A 13,413-nucleotide genomic window follows, 5' to 3' on the forward strand; every position below is an offset into this window, starting at 1 on the left:
TAAAACTATGAGGGTTGTGATTATGCATCATGACAAAGGTGAAGAAAGCTAATAAAAGCATTCAGAGAAATCATGTTTAACCAGAGTTGGGGGGAAGGGAGAGAGGAAGAAAGCCTTCCCATGGCAAACATAACCATCACCGACATTTGGTTTCTACTTTGGACTTTGGGATCCCTTCCAATATTGGGAATGAGAGGATGCCCTCTTAGAGCTGGAGGACTGTTGAGTATATTGGTAAGTCCTACTCCACCATCAGGCAACCTGGACTCCCAGGAGCAGAGGCTCGCAAAGGCACATGTGGCCGCTCCAGCTTATTTGCCATTTCCTCTGTGGCATTTCCAGGAAGTAGGACTGGTTGTAAACATTTACTCTGTGTGAGGAAAGCGGCTGTCATTTCTGCTCGTACACCTCCACCTCTCTCGCTTTGGCTGAACTAATCATCTAAAGAAAGTGAGGGGAGAGAGAGGGTGTTCCCACTGCCCCCCTCCCTCCCACCGCATTCAAAGTAGCTTCTTCTTTTGAAAAGAGCACCTGAGGATTTTACAGAAGAGGAGAAAAGGAGGCAGAAAGAAGAGGTGATATTGGCGTGATAGCTCACCTTTATATTGCATATTTAAGTTTGCCAAATGCTTTGCATTTTATCTCATTTGATCCTCATAACATTCCCCAAAACAGAGCACTTTACCTCTCAAAGACTAGTGACTTAGGACATTGGGAAGAGAACTGACTTTGGATTTAAAGGTGCTGGGTTCAAATGTGGGATGCTAGGTTCAAATGCTGACTCTGTTACTTTGTGATATTTGGTGAATCATTTAACCTCCATTTCTTATCTAAAAACTGAAGAAGAAGTCTTTGGATTATTCTCTATGATCCTGACTCACCGAGGGTCACACAGCTAATCAATTTCTAAGGCAAGTTTAGAATTTAGAATTAATTCCTTCTTGATTCCACATCCAATACTGGATCCTCTATGCCATATTTTGGTAGGAAACATCCTAGGCCCTGGGCCTCAGAACTAGAAGCAATATGGCAGCCAAGAAATGGGGGGATGAGGCTTAAATGACTTTTAGCATCTCTTCTGGTTCTAAATCAATGATGCTAAATTAAGCTGAGGATGTCCAAAGCTGGGTCGAACATATACAGATAGACACACAAACACCTTTGCTAGTTGGAGGTGTGCAGCCTTAGGTTCTGGGCTGGATAGAGCTGTTGTCTGGCCTTGTCCCCGTCCTCCTTGGCAAAGAAGGAAGAAAATAGAATTCCATACATTACTGAAGAGAAAGAAAGGGGTGTGTGTGAGAGAGAAAGAGAAATTAGTGACTGTTTACAAATTACAACTCAGACAACAAAGGCCTGTATTTACAAGAACTGTGCTCTATGTTAAGACTCATTGGTGTCTTTAAATTTCTACTTTCCTTCTCAGCATTCCCCCTTCCCCCACTTTTTTTCCTCCTTAACTTCATTGTTGTGGGAAATAAACCACACTGAAAATTATGGTTTATTCTTCTAGCTACTTGTTGGGTGAAAATTACCAACTGGCTCTATTCCTCTAGCAGGCTTTCCCTCTTTACCAGAGGTGGCACTGGTTTCCATAAGTACAGCAGACTCCTGAGTTGTTTAGTCATAAAGAAAATTGGTCAAACTGTTTTATTATTAGGAAAAACGAGCTGTACATTAGTATTCAGAAAATCCAAAGAAGATGGGCCCCTGTGAATAAATGTACCTCTAGTCACCCACCCATCAAGGAAACTCAAGAGGGATGGATTCCTCACAACGGATGGGAGAGCTTTGAGGGGTGGGTTCCTTTCAGGAAATGTTTATTAAAATCCTTTGGCCAGTTTTTTTATGACAGGGTTTTCAGAGCCAAATTCAGACTTGAAGGGATTCCTCATGGGATAAAAGGTCGTTTGGAAGCAAGTGTTGGGGAGGGAGTTATGGAAGGGAAGTAGAATGGAGACATACTTATAAAAGCTCTAACATTAATAATCAAGAAAAGGAGACACATATATATATATATCCATACAAGCTGTCCACACACACATCCCATCACATGCTTCTTTCTAGTTCAGACATTGTGCACTTTGACGTTTGCAACGCCTGGAAACAAAACCAGGCGAGTTGAGACCAGATGTTTGCATAAGGGTAATTTTAACTTTTAGCAGTGTTTCCAAGGTGTCTCCCATTTGGAAGCAGACAGTATCCCGTGTCTTTCCTCTTCCTTTAATCATCAGACTTGCTCTACAACAATAAGTGTGGAGAGCTCTGGCAATGAGAATATCTCTGCACTTTCATTGGACGGTACTATGTAAACCAGGGCATAGAGCTCACAAAGAATGAATTAATTCTCTCCATCTCTTCATTAATGCCTTGATCATGAAGCTTCAAAGATTCTTTGAAGCCCTTCAGGGAACATCTCGGATTTTTTATTATTGTCATTATCATTACTCTTTATTTATAGGATTATAAATAAAGAGTAATGATAATGACAATAATAATAATCCTTGTCAAAGCCAGCTCAGAGTCAGTGTCACTGGAAGAGGGGCTGGCAGAAATGCAAAGGGAATGCTATCTAGGACAAAGGTTTTTAATCTTTTTAGTTTCATGGACTGCTTTGCCTATCAGATAAAATCTCTGGATGGACCTCTTCTCAGAATATCTATTGCTTCCATTCAGGAATTGCAGGAAATAATCCATTTTAGTTAAAGAGTATTGAAAATAAAGATTTTTCCCCCCATCTAAGTTCACAGATCTAAAACCTATGCAGAGAGTTCTTAGAGGTCCACTGATAACAAGTTAAGAATCCCTAATCTAGTTTGATCCCCCTAGATAGCAGAGACTCAATGTATCTGGAAACTCCCATGTTAGTAAAGAACTGTGGTAGACAGAAACCCTGAAGTACTGGTCAGTTGGGTCCTGGGACTTTCAATGTCCCTGATCAACATCCCTGATTAGTATGACATAAATTCTCCTATGAACTTAAGAAATTGAGCAGCATAGTATTGCAGACTGGCTTTACTCAGAATCAGTATGATAATCAAATAAATATTGATTGATTGATTGATTGACCAGTTTAATGCAGAGGACTAAAGATGATCTTTCTTATTCTTATATCACAAGGAAACAAAGGAACACTGGAATAAAATGAGAAATGTGATGAATACTGTGTAGGCCACTTAAGCAGAGCAAAGCCCAAGTGTGTAAGAAATATAACAAATCTGAAGCATATCTTTCCAGGGATTTTATTCATACTATCTTTTCTAAATAATATCCTCAGCTCTGAGTTACTGAACAATATATTAAGGATTTATGCAGGGTGCTTGTAGAAAATACTGTAGCCTCCTTCTTAAAATCAAATTAGGTGAAATAAGTGCAAAAGTTAAAGAAGTGAAGAATAAAAGTAAAGAACCTGAAAGCATTGAAAATCTTCAATTCACACAAACTCCAGCAGGGATAATGAAATAACAATAATGAAATGGATGGCAAAGATAATGCCAACATCTTGAATGATTGAAAAGGATATGTACAGTCTTAAAAATGGAATTTCAAAAAGCCCTTTTGAATTTGACAGCACAAATAAAACTAACAAAGCAACTACAACAAAACAGACGATTTAAAAAAAATAGTCTAGACTAACCATTATGAATGAACACATTCTCTCACAATATTTGATTGGGAGAATATGGAAACATTTGAGAAACTATACACAATAATGGATGCTTTAATTTGCAATGTTGTGGATCATGGAAGGAAAGGTAGAGCTAGCTAGGAATACTCCTGAGGACATGTATCATGGCAGAAGTGACTTAAGAAAATTATTGAATACCTGTGGGAAAATATTAGAAGATTATATCATTATCTAATTATAGTAGGAAACAAAACTATATACCCTCCATTTTAAGGCAACAAAAAAGAAACATACAGAATGGCCGCTGGAAAACAAAAATCTGACAGAAATTCCCAATATCTGTAATTTAACCATTAAAAATGACATCTGAAAAGACTTACATTAACTGATGCTGAATGAAGTGAGCAGAACCAGAACACTGTACACAATAACAACAAGACTGTGATGATCACCTGTGATGGACTTGGCTCTTTTCAACTATGTGGTGATGCAAGGCAAGTCCACTAGACTTGGCATGGAAAATGTCAATCACATTTTTGAAAGAGAATTATGGAGACTGAATGTTGATTGAAGTATAATATGTTCAAATTTTTTTGTTTGTTTTCTTGTATTTTTTCTCTTTTGGTCCTTTTTGTTTGTTTTGATTTTTCTGCAGCATGATTATTATGGAAATCTGTTTTAAATGATTGAACATGTACAACCTAAAAAAGAGAGAGATCTGAAAGATGAAAGTGATATACGTATAACTATGGCACTATCACCCAGGACACCCCAGAATCAGCCAGAGTCAGGATAAGCAAAAGTCCTTAGTCTTTCTTAGACGTAGGATTGAACAGGATGGAAACAGAATCTCAGCCACCGCTTTCTCCCTCATCTACCGCCAAGGGTGTCTCTCACTCTTCTTACTCCACCCCCTAGTCCCTCCTACAGTCCTCTATACACCAATCATTGAGCCAGTACAAAATATTGGAAAGTACCATTTTCCAAGCACATGCCCATAGAGTATTGTCCAATTAGTAGTTAGCCTCAAATGCTCAGCAGTCCTGACCTCAGTGCATTGACTCAATAGTTTCAGCCCTCTACATATACGGAGTCAAAACAACACAAAGAACAAAAGTGAACAATTCAAAATTAGTCCCAAATCATACTAAATTGATTTGAGGAGCAAAGAAATTGGAAGAGAGAGAGCAATCCTGAAAGAGAATATTAGAAAAGGACCCAAGGCCAGCATGCTTTTAGTTGAGGTTTGATGTTGGGATGAAATGAGGCATTGTAAATCATTAAAGAGTTAACAAAGGAAAATTTATTTTGCCCTAACACAGCAGCAAAGTGATAAAAATACCTATCCTTCCCTGGGCAGAGGCATCTCATCTCTAGCAGAGCAAAGTGAGGGACTTAGATAGTCTTTAGAAATGTATCAAATCAGAGAGGCCATAACCTGGGCTGACTTTTTAAAAATGTCCTAAGGTAGCAAGGAAGGAACTTCAGAAAAATACTTAGGCTAAGGGGGAAGGGGAAGGAAACAACTCTGTTTCCTCTTAGGACATATGGAATATGGAATATGGAAAAATGTTTAAGAGAATTGCACATAATCTATATTGGATTGTTTTTTGTCTTTTGAATTAAATTGAGTTTGAGTTTCAGAAACTTAAATAGAAAGTCAGGACAAAATAATGCAGTAATCAGTTGAGATATTTAGAAGACAAGTTATATTGCTCCAATGAAAAGCACATTCAGATTAACTGTGATGGATGTGGCTCTTTTCAATAATGAGGTGATTTAGGCCAATTCCAAAAGACTTGTGAAGGAGAGAGCCATCTGCATTCTGTCTGGAGACAGAAGACAGCGGGGACTAAATGGGGGGCACAATGTAATATTGTCACCTTTGTTGTTGTTATTATTGTTTATTTGCTTGTGTTTTTCTTTCTCATTTTCCCCCTTTTTAGCTGATTTTTCTTGGGCAGCATGGTAAATGTGGAAATATATTTAGAAGGGAAAAAAAAATAAAAACAAATTCAAAAGCCATTTCATTACCTGGAAACTTTATCCAACTATGTCAAAACATTCTTTGGCCTCAATAAATACAAAATACTGAATAAGCATAAGGAAGAAGAGAGACTAAAGACTTTGAGCTTGAAACTTTTTATTTATAAATTTTAATGAATATCTTTGCTTTTTATATCACTTTTTCCTAGAGAAGCATTCTACATAACAAATAATATTTTTAGAGGGGAAACAAGGTAAAAAAAAATATTGAAAAACTAACTATAAGTGCAATATACTATATTCATGGTTCTCCAGAACTCTGCAAAGGTATATGGTGAGAGTACCTTCCCATATCTCTTCTTTGGAACCATATTCATTCTTTGTAATTTTGTATCCTTCACTTTTGATTGTTTCATGGCTATTATTTTCTGTTCATATCATTGGAGTCATTTTGAATATTGTTTCCTTGGTTCTGCTTATTTTAGTCTGCACCGTATCATTCTTTTTTATTTATCATCTTCATGATTTCTTATAGCTCAGAAATATTTCAATAGATTAATATATCATTTGTTTAGCCATTTCCCAATCAATGGGCAACCGTTTTGTTACCAATTATTTTCTAACATAAAAAGTGCTGCTATAAATATTTTAGTATAGATGGGAATTTTCTTGTTAATGATCTCCTTGAGGTATAAACTTAGTAATGGAATCTCTGGGTAAAAGAGTATAGACATTTTAGCCACTCTATTTGTGTAATCCCATACTGCTTTCCAAAGTAATTGCACTGATTCACAGTTTGACTGATAATGAGCTAGGGTGCCTATCTTCCCATAACCTTAATGAGGGTGATACTTATAAATATCTTGGTCTTTTCTAAGTAAGAAACACCAAACTTAAGACTATAGTGAAAAACCTAAGGGTATATGTGTTAAAGAAACTGACTAGCATCCTGAAATTTAAAAATCAGCAAGAAGAACATAGTTATGACTAAAAGTACCAATTTTACCAGCTGTCTTTGACACAGTAAAAATAGATGTAGGTGTCTCAAAAAAAAATCTGTACAATATTAATAAAATAAGGGGCTCATTACTCCATGGCAGTTATAGAAAGATGAACAATTCATCATTGAAAAGGAAGAAGAACCAATAGATGCTCTCAAGTCATATAACAAAACAGGTTAAAAATCTACAAAAATATTTTTAGAAGAGACTTCATTTCACAAAGCAATAGTAAAGGCTGACAACAGGTACAAATCAACAGATTTGAGGATTGTAAACAAAAGCTGTTTACATCTGGGTAGAGCCTTCGAAATAACTAAAACCCAAGAGTGGAATCAAAAGGCATTCTTTGGGTAATATTAGACAGGGGAAGCAGTGGATAGAGTACTGGGCTTGAGATAAGGAAGACTCATTTTCCTAAATTCAAATCTGGCCTCAGATACTTACTAGCTGTGTGCTCTGGGCAAGTCATTTAATCCTATCTGCCTCCGTTTGCTCATCTATAAAATGAGTTGCAAAAGGAAATGGCAAACCACTCAAGTATCTTTGCCAAAAAAACACCAGTTTTTTTTTCAGTCAGACTTAATTGAATGACATCCAACAATACATTGATGAAGTCTCAAAAAAATGACTGGGTCATGCTGATTTGTTTATGCAAATAGAGGATTTATAGGCTACCAGAAATTATAGAAAAAAAAATTTCTCTAATGAGGCTATATTTATTGTTAAATGAAGATTATGCAATAAAATGGAAGAAACTTTGCAACATATCACTGCAGAATGAAAAAAAAAATAGTATCTGTCAGAAACCTAGAAAGATACAAGCAAGGGCTAAAAATACATGCCCCAAACTCAACCATATTTTTTTAGACTAATAACCAATGAATACTCTTACTCTAAATCTAAAACCCTGAAATAGCCTTGAGAACTCAGCAAATAAACTTCACTGAAACTGAAACAACCTTATATAATCCACTCCCACCCCTCAAATGTCCAGACAAATCATTAATCCATAACAAATTTAAGAATAATATTTCAACTATCTGCTACAATGCCAAATACTTACTATACTGATGTCAGACAATATGAATGAATACCCAATCAGTTTTAGCCCAACTGTGCTCTGAATCCCTGAATTCAAATGATCCACCAGTTTTGGCCACCCCCAAATCAAGGGCAGTTTATATCCTAATAATTTTCTTTTTTTCCAAAAATCAGTTATTTTACTTATCTATTACCATAAAAAATTAGTCATTAAAGAATAATAATAAGCTATCTTGCTTTTAGAATTTTCCCACCTAAATTCTGTAGAATGAGAAGATGATGATAATGATGATGATAATAATAACAATAATGAAAAGCTTTCAAAATAGATACCTAGCAAAAGAAATTGAAATATATAGGAACAGGATAAGGATATATATATTTTTAAATAAAGTTTTCAAGAGTAGGGTTTAGTTTAATGACTTTTCCCACCCCCACCTCCCAGAAGAAGATAGAAGTTTAAACAAGATTTTTCAAAGAGTTTGGACATAGTCAAACAAACTGAACTGTGGTCCCTAAACCCCCTCCCTACCTCAGCATGAAAAGGAGACATCTTGCTGCATCCCCTAAAGCCAAAAAAAAAAGAAGAAGAAGAAGAAATGAAGATCAGGTTCACAAGAATAAGCCAAAGAAAGAGAGCTAACTTCTCCAGCAAGCTGCAGGAGACTGAGTCAGAGCCAAAAGTCTAAATCAGGAGAAGAGACAAAAAGTTCCACAAAAATAGCCTGCCAAGTCCAAGAGAACCGGTCTGTCTTTGTGTGTGTGTGTGTGTGTGTGTGTGTGTGTGTGTGTGTGTGTGGAGAGGAAGTAATTAAGGTTAGGTGACTTGCCCAGGGTCATACAACTAATAAATATCTCAGGTAAAATTTGAACTCAGATCCTCCTGACTCCAGGGTGCCACCTAGCAGCCCCTCCAAAACTGTCTTGCTGAACAATTCAGAGAAAGGACAGTAGTCTGGATCCAGCTCTGACATTCTTCTGGATCTCAGTTGGTTCATCTTTAGAATGCTATAGCCTGCCTTACCACACAAAGATAAAATGTAAAATCACATAAAAATATTTTTTCTAAAAAGTTAAAATAAATAGAATTTTTAAAAAACCATAAAGTTCTAGTTATAAACAGCAAAGTGTATAATTCAGCAGGATTTCCATCAAGTATGACATTTGCTTGGTAGTGACCTCAGAGGTCCCCAGAACATGCTTGAATTCCCCCATATCTTGGAGGGGGAGAGGTCCTTTGAAATCAAGACAAGGACAAAATCTTTGAACACTAGTACTATTGCAAACTCCTTTTTGCAATGTCTTCTGATGGTGATTGGTAACCCTCAAATATCTCTGGGGCCACTCAAAGATGTATGCATAGAGAATCCCCGATGAACCCCAGCATTTCATACCTAAATACAAAAGGATCATGGAATTAGGGTCCCAGCTGGGCATGTTCTTTCACTTCTGTGAAATAAATGTAAGGCTATATTTTTTTCTCCTTCATCTTCTTTTTTCCTTTTTTTTTATTAAAGCTTTTTATTTTCAAAATATATGCATGGATAATTTTTCAACATTGACCCTTGCAAAACCTTGTGTTCAGAATTTCCCTCCCCACTTTTCCTTACCTCCTCCCCAGATGGCAAGTAATCCAATATATGTTAAACATATTAAAAATATATGTTAAATCCAATATATGCATACATATTTATACTATTATATTGCTGCATAAGAGAAATTAAATCAAACAGGAAAAAATGAGAAAGAAAATAAAATGCAAGCAAACAACAACAAAAAGAGTAAAAATGCTATGTTGTTAATCACACTCTGTTCCCACAGTGTGGGATTGGAAATGGACTCAGTCATCTCATTGTTGAAAAGAACCACATCCATCAGAATTGATCATGATATAATCTTGTTGTTGAGGCTGTAATTTCTAATGAATAAGAAAATCTAACTGGGCATAGGGCCCTAAGTCAGTCTGTGCATATTTATGGAGGGAGTTAGGAAATGGACCTGCCTCTATTCCTCATGAATTGTCCAATATTATCTAGAAATGAACAGACCAATTAAGCTGCATAATGGAAAGAGAACAGACTTTGGAGTCAGGAGACCTGTGTTCAAACCTCTGTCAACTACTTACTACATTCAATTAATGGGAAAAAAAAAAAAAAACCAATAAGCATTTAGTAAGAACAGGACCTGTGCAGGTATTAGGCATACAGAGACAAAAATGAATTCGTTCCTGTCCTCAGGGAGCTTATATTTCATTAAGTGAGACAACATATACATATATGTAGACATATGGTCTACATGTGGTAATTTTGGAGAAGAGAGCACTAACATTTGTGGGCAGGGAGAGATTGTGCTGTGAGAACCAGAAAGACTTCATCTATAAGTCAGCATATTAGTTGAATCTTGAAGGAAATTATAGACTCAAAGTCAAAGGTGAACAATGAGTATGTTCTAAATATAGATGATGGTTGGTGCAAAGGGATGGAAATAGGAAATGGAGTATCTATGGAAGCCACGTCGACTGGACCATAGAGAACATGAAGGTGTCATATGTAACCAAGTTGAGAAAGTCGGTTTGGACTGTATGATACTGGGAAAGTCACATTGCCATGTGGATTTTAATTTACTTCTCATAAAATAACAGAAAGGAAATATGCCTTTATGTAACACTACTCGATACTAGTCACTTTGCTAAGGGCTTTTATAAATATTACCTCATTTGATTCTGATAAAAATCCTGGAGATGGATACTATCATTAGACCCACTTATAACTGAGTGAAGTGAGGTAACAAAGCTTGAGACTAGTCCAGAGTCACACAGCTAGGAAGTGTCTATGACTGGATTTGAACTCAGCTTCCTGCCTCTGGGGCCCAGTATTGCACCTCCAGCTGTGCGGATTATTTCTGTGGTCGCTTCCTCTTATGCTAAGGATGCAGCCTTCCTCCTCAGCCCATCCCTTATCATATCCCACTACAAAGTCTAGAATATAAATTGACATGGGATGAATCAAGAGACCCACTCTGTTTGGCTTAGAAAGCACACCAGCAAAGGATGGCTACAGTGTGTGGAGAAGTTGGAAGCACCAGTAGCTCTACTGGATGAGGTCAGACTGACCTCCTCTCCTCAGCAAGCCTGTTCCTTGGGGAAGTGGAGCAGATACCAGAGTCAGTTCCCAAATTCATCAGAAAGGGCTCAGCTTTAAAAACAAAGCAAAACAAAACAAACAAACAAACAAAAAACCCCACCCAAACATAAACTGGGGACTGAGGGATTTTTAAACTGGACAAGGGAAAGGACTTCAGTTAAAAGGAAGAGCTGCTCTTACTGCTTTTAGATCCCTTTTAAAGTCTGCTCCTCCAGACTTCTGGGTATAGAGCTAAAGTAAAAATGGCCTGGGAATGGGGGGAAGGTTTGATGGATTGTATTCAGCTATTATTAGAAATGGAAGGTCATAGAGTACAATTAAAAACAATAAATTCCTTATTCTGCCAAACTTTCCAGAATAGAAATCAATCAATCAACCCACAAGCATTTATTAATTGTCTACTAAATGTATGGGGCAGCTAGGTGGCACAGTGGATAGAGTGCTAAACTTGGAGTCAGGAAAACCTAAGTTCAAATATAGCCTTAGCTACTTAATGACTGTGTGAACCTGGGCAAGTCATTTAACCTTGTTTGCTTTAGTTTTCTCATTTGTAAAATGAGCTGGAGAAGAAAACAACAAACTATTCTAGTATCTTTGTCAAGAAAACTCCAAATGGGGTCACGAAGAGTCAGACATGACTGAAAACAACTAAACAACCAACTGTATATACCCAATTCCTCTTAATTCTAGTGCTTTCTTTCTGTTAATATTCCAGTTTAGCCTGTATATACCTTATTTTATATATATTTGTTTGTGTGTTGTCCTTCCAATTAGATTCTAAGTTCCTTGAGGGCAGGAACTCTTTTTGTACCCAAAATGCTTAGCACTTGCCACATAGTAGATGCTTAATAAATGTTTACCAATTAGTATCTCAATCATCATGATTGATTGATTAAGATACCCCTGAAGAAATAAAGACAAAACAAAACAAGTTCTGCCCTGAAAGAAATTACATTTTATTAGAAGAGACAACATATACTCATATAGACAGTTGGTAGCTGAATTCTAAAAGAACCTAGGGATCATAAGAAGTAGAGGTTAGTATGCAAAGTGGAGATGTGGAGGGTGTGTGTTCCAGGCATGGGGAACTGCCAGGACAAAGGCATGGTGACAGGAGATGAAACGAGTGCTATGTAGGACAAACATCTGGATCATAGTGCTCATGGAAGATTTTAATGTAGGTGTTGTTCTGACTCCAAGCCTGGCACTCTATTCACTGTGCCATTCAAGCTACCCTAAAGTAGATAATAATTGCAATAAAGCTAGAAATGCAGGTTTTGGAGACCTTTGGATGCCAAGCAGAGGAATTTAGCCTAAATCTAAGTTAGTAGAAAGTATATCCTGTCAGGAGGCAAGTAACCCAAGTGCCTGTCCTGAGTCTTCCACTAATCACTATGTGACTATAAAACATTTAACCTCTCAATACTTTGGTTTCCTTAACTGTCATATGAGAACAAACAATAACATCAACCTTATAGATCAGTTCTGAGAATAAAATGGGCATAATAAATGGTAAAGGCTTTCAAATATTTTAAATGTTCTGTATCCATGATAATTATTTGTTTTTTTAAAGGATTCAAGATATATGCAACCATGCTAGACACTGAGGAAGATAAGAACTCATTAAAATTTTTAAAATGTCTTTTTTCTCTCTATGTCTTCTGTCTTCCCCCTCAAAAAAAAATGAGGAAAAACTAATAAAATTATTTTTGATGCAACCTGTTATTTCAATTTTAATTTTAATAGCATTTAATTTTTTCCAAATACATCTAAAAATAGTTTTCAACATTCATTTTTTCAAGACTTTGTGCTCTAAATTTTTCTTCTTCTTTCTGTTAGCCCCTCCCTCCACAAGACAGCAAGTAATCGAATATAGGTTAAATATATTTCCATATTTGTCATGCTAGGCAAGAAAAATCAGACCAAAAGGGAAAAAAAAGTGAAAATACTATGCTTTGATCCACTTTCATTCTCCAAAATTCTCTCTGGATACAACTAGCATTTTCCATCCCAAGTCTTATAGAATTGCCCTATATGTTAAATTTTTTATTGACAGTTTTTAACATTACCTTCATTTCCAAATATATCCCTCTACCTCCCCAATTCTTGTGACAAAGAATGTTTTTCCTAAAAAAGCAGTTCAGCAAAATCAATCAACATTTCAAACAGTTTGGGGAATATTTCACATACATATTTCCAACAATTGCTGACCTCTGCAAAGGAGGGAGAGATGCATTTTTAAAGTCTTTTATGAAATATTTTATACTCACAGGCCACCAACTCCAACATCATCTCCCTCCCTATTTATATTAAAGAGAGACAGACAGACAGACACATTTTCTTAAGTGCTCTCTGTGTTCAAAGTTAATCATTATGATTACTCGGCATTCTATTTCATTTTTTGTTCTTTCCAATACCATTTTAAAGCTGTTATTTCTATAATGCTTTAAGATTTAGGTAGTGCAATGGATAGAGCACAGAGTCTGGAGTGAGTCAGGAAGACCTGGATTCAAATCCAGTCAGACACTTGCTAGCTGTGTGACCCTGGTCAAGTCAATTAACTCTGTTTGCTTCAGTTTCCTCATCTGTAAAATGAGCTGGAGAAGGAAATAGCAAA

This window comes from Antechinus flavipes, chromosome 1 (assembly GCF_016432865.1).
Source record: "Antechinus flavipes isolate AdamAnt ecotype Samford, QLD, Australia chromosome 1, AdamAnt_v2, whole genome shotgun sequence".
Lineage (NCBI taxonomy): Eukaryota > Metazoa > Chordata > Mammalia > Dasyuromorphia > Dasyuridae > Antechinus > Antechinus flavipes.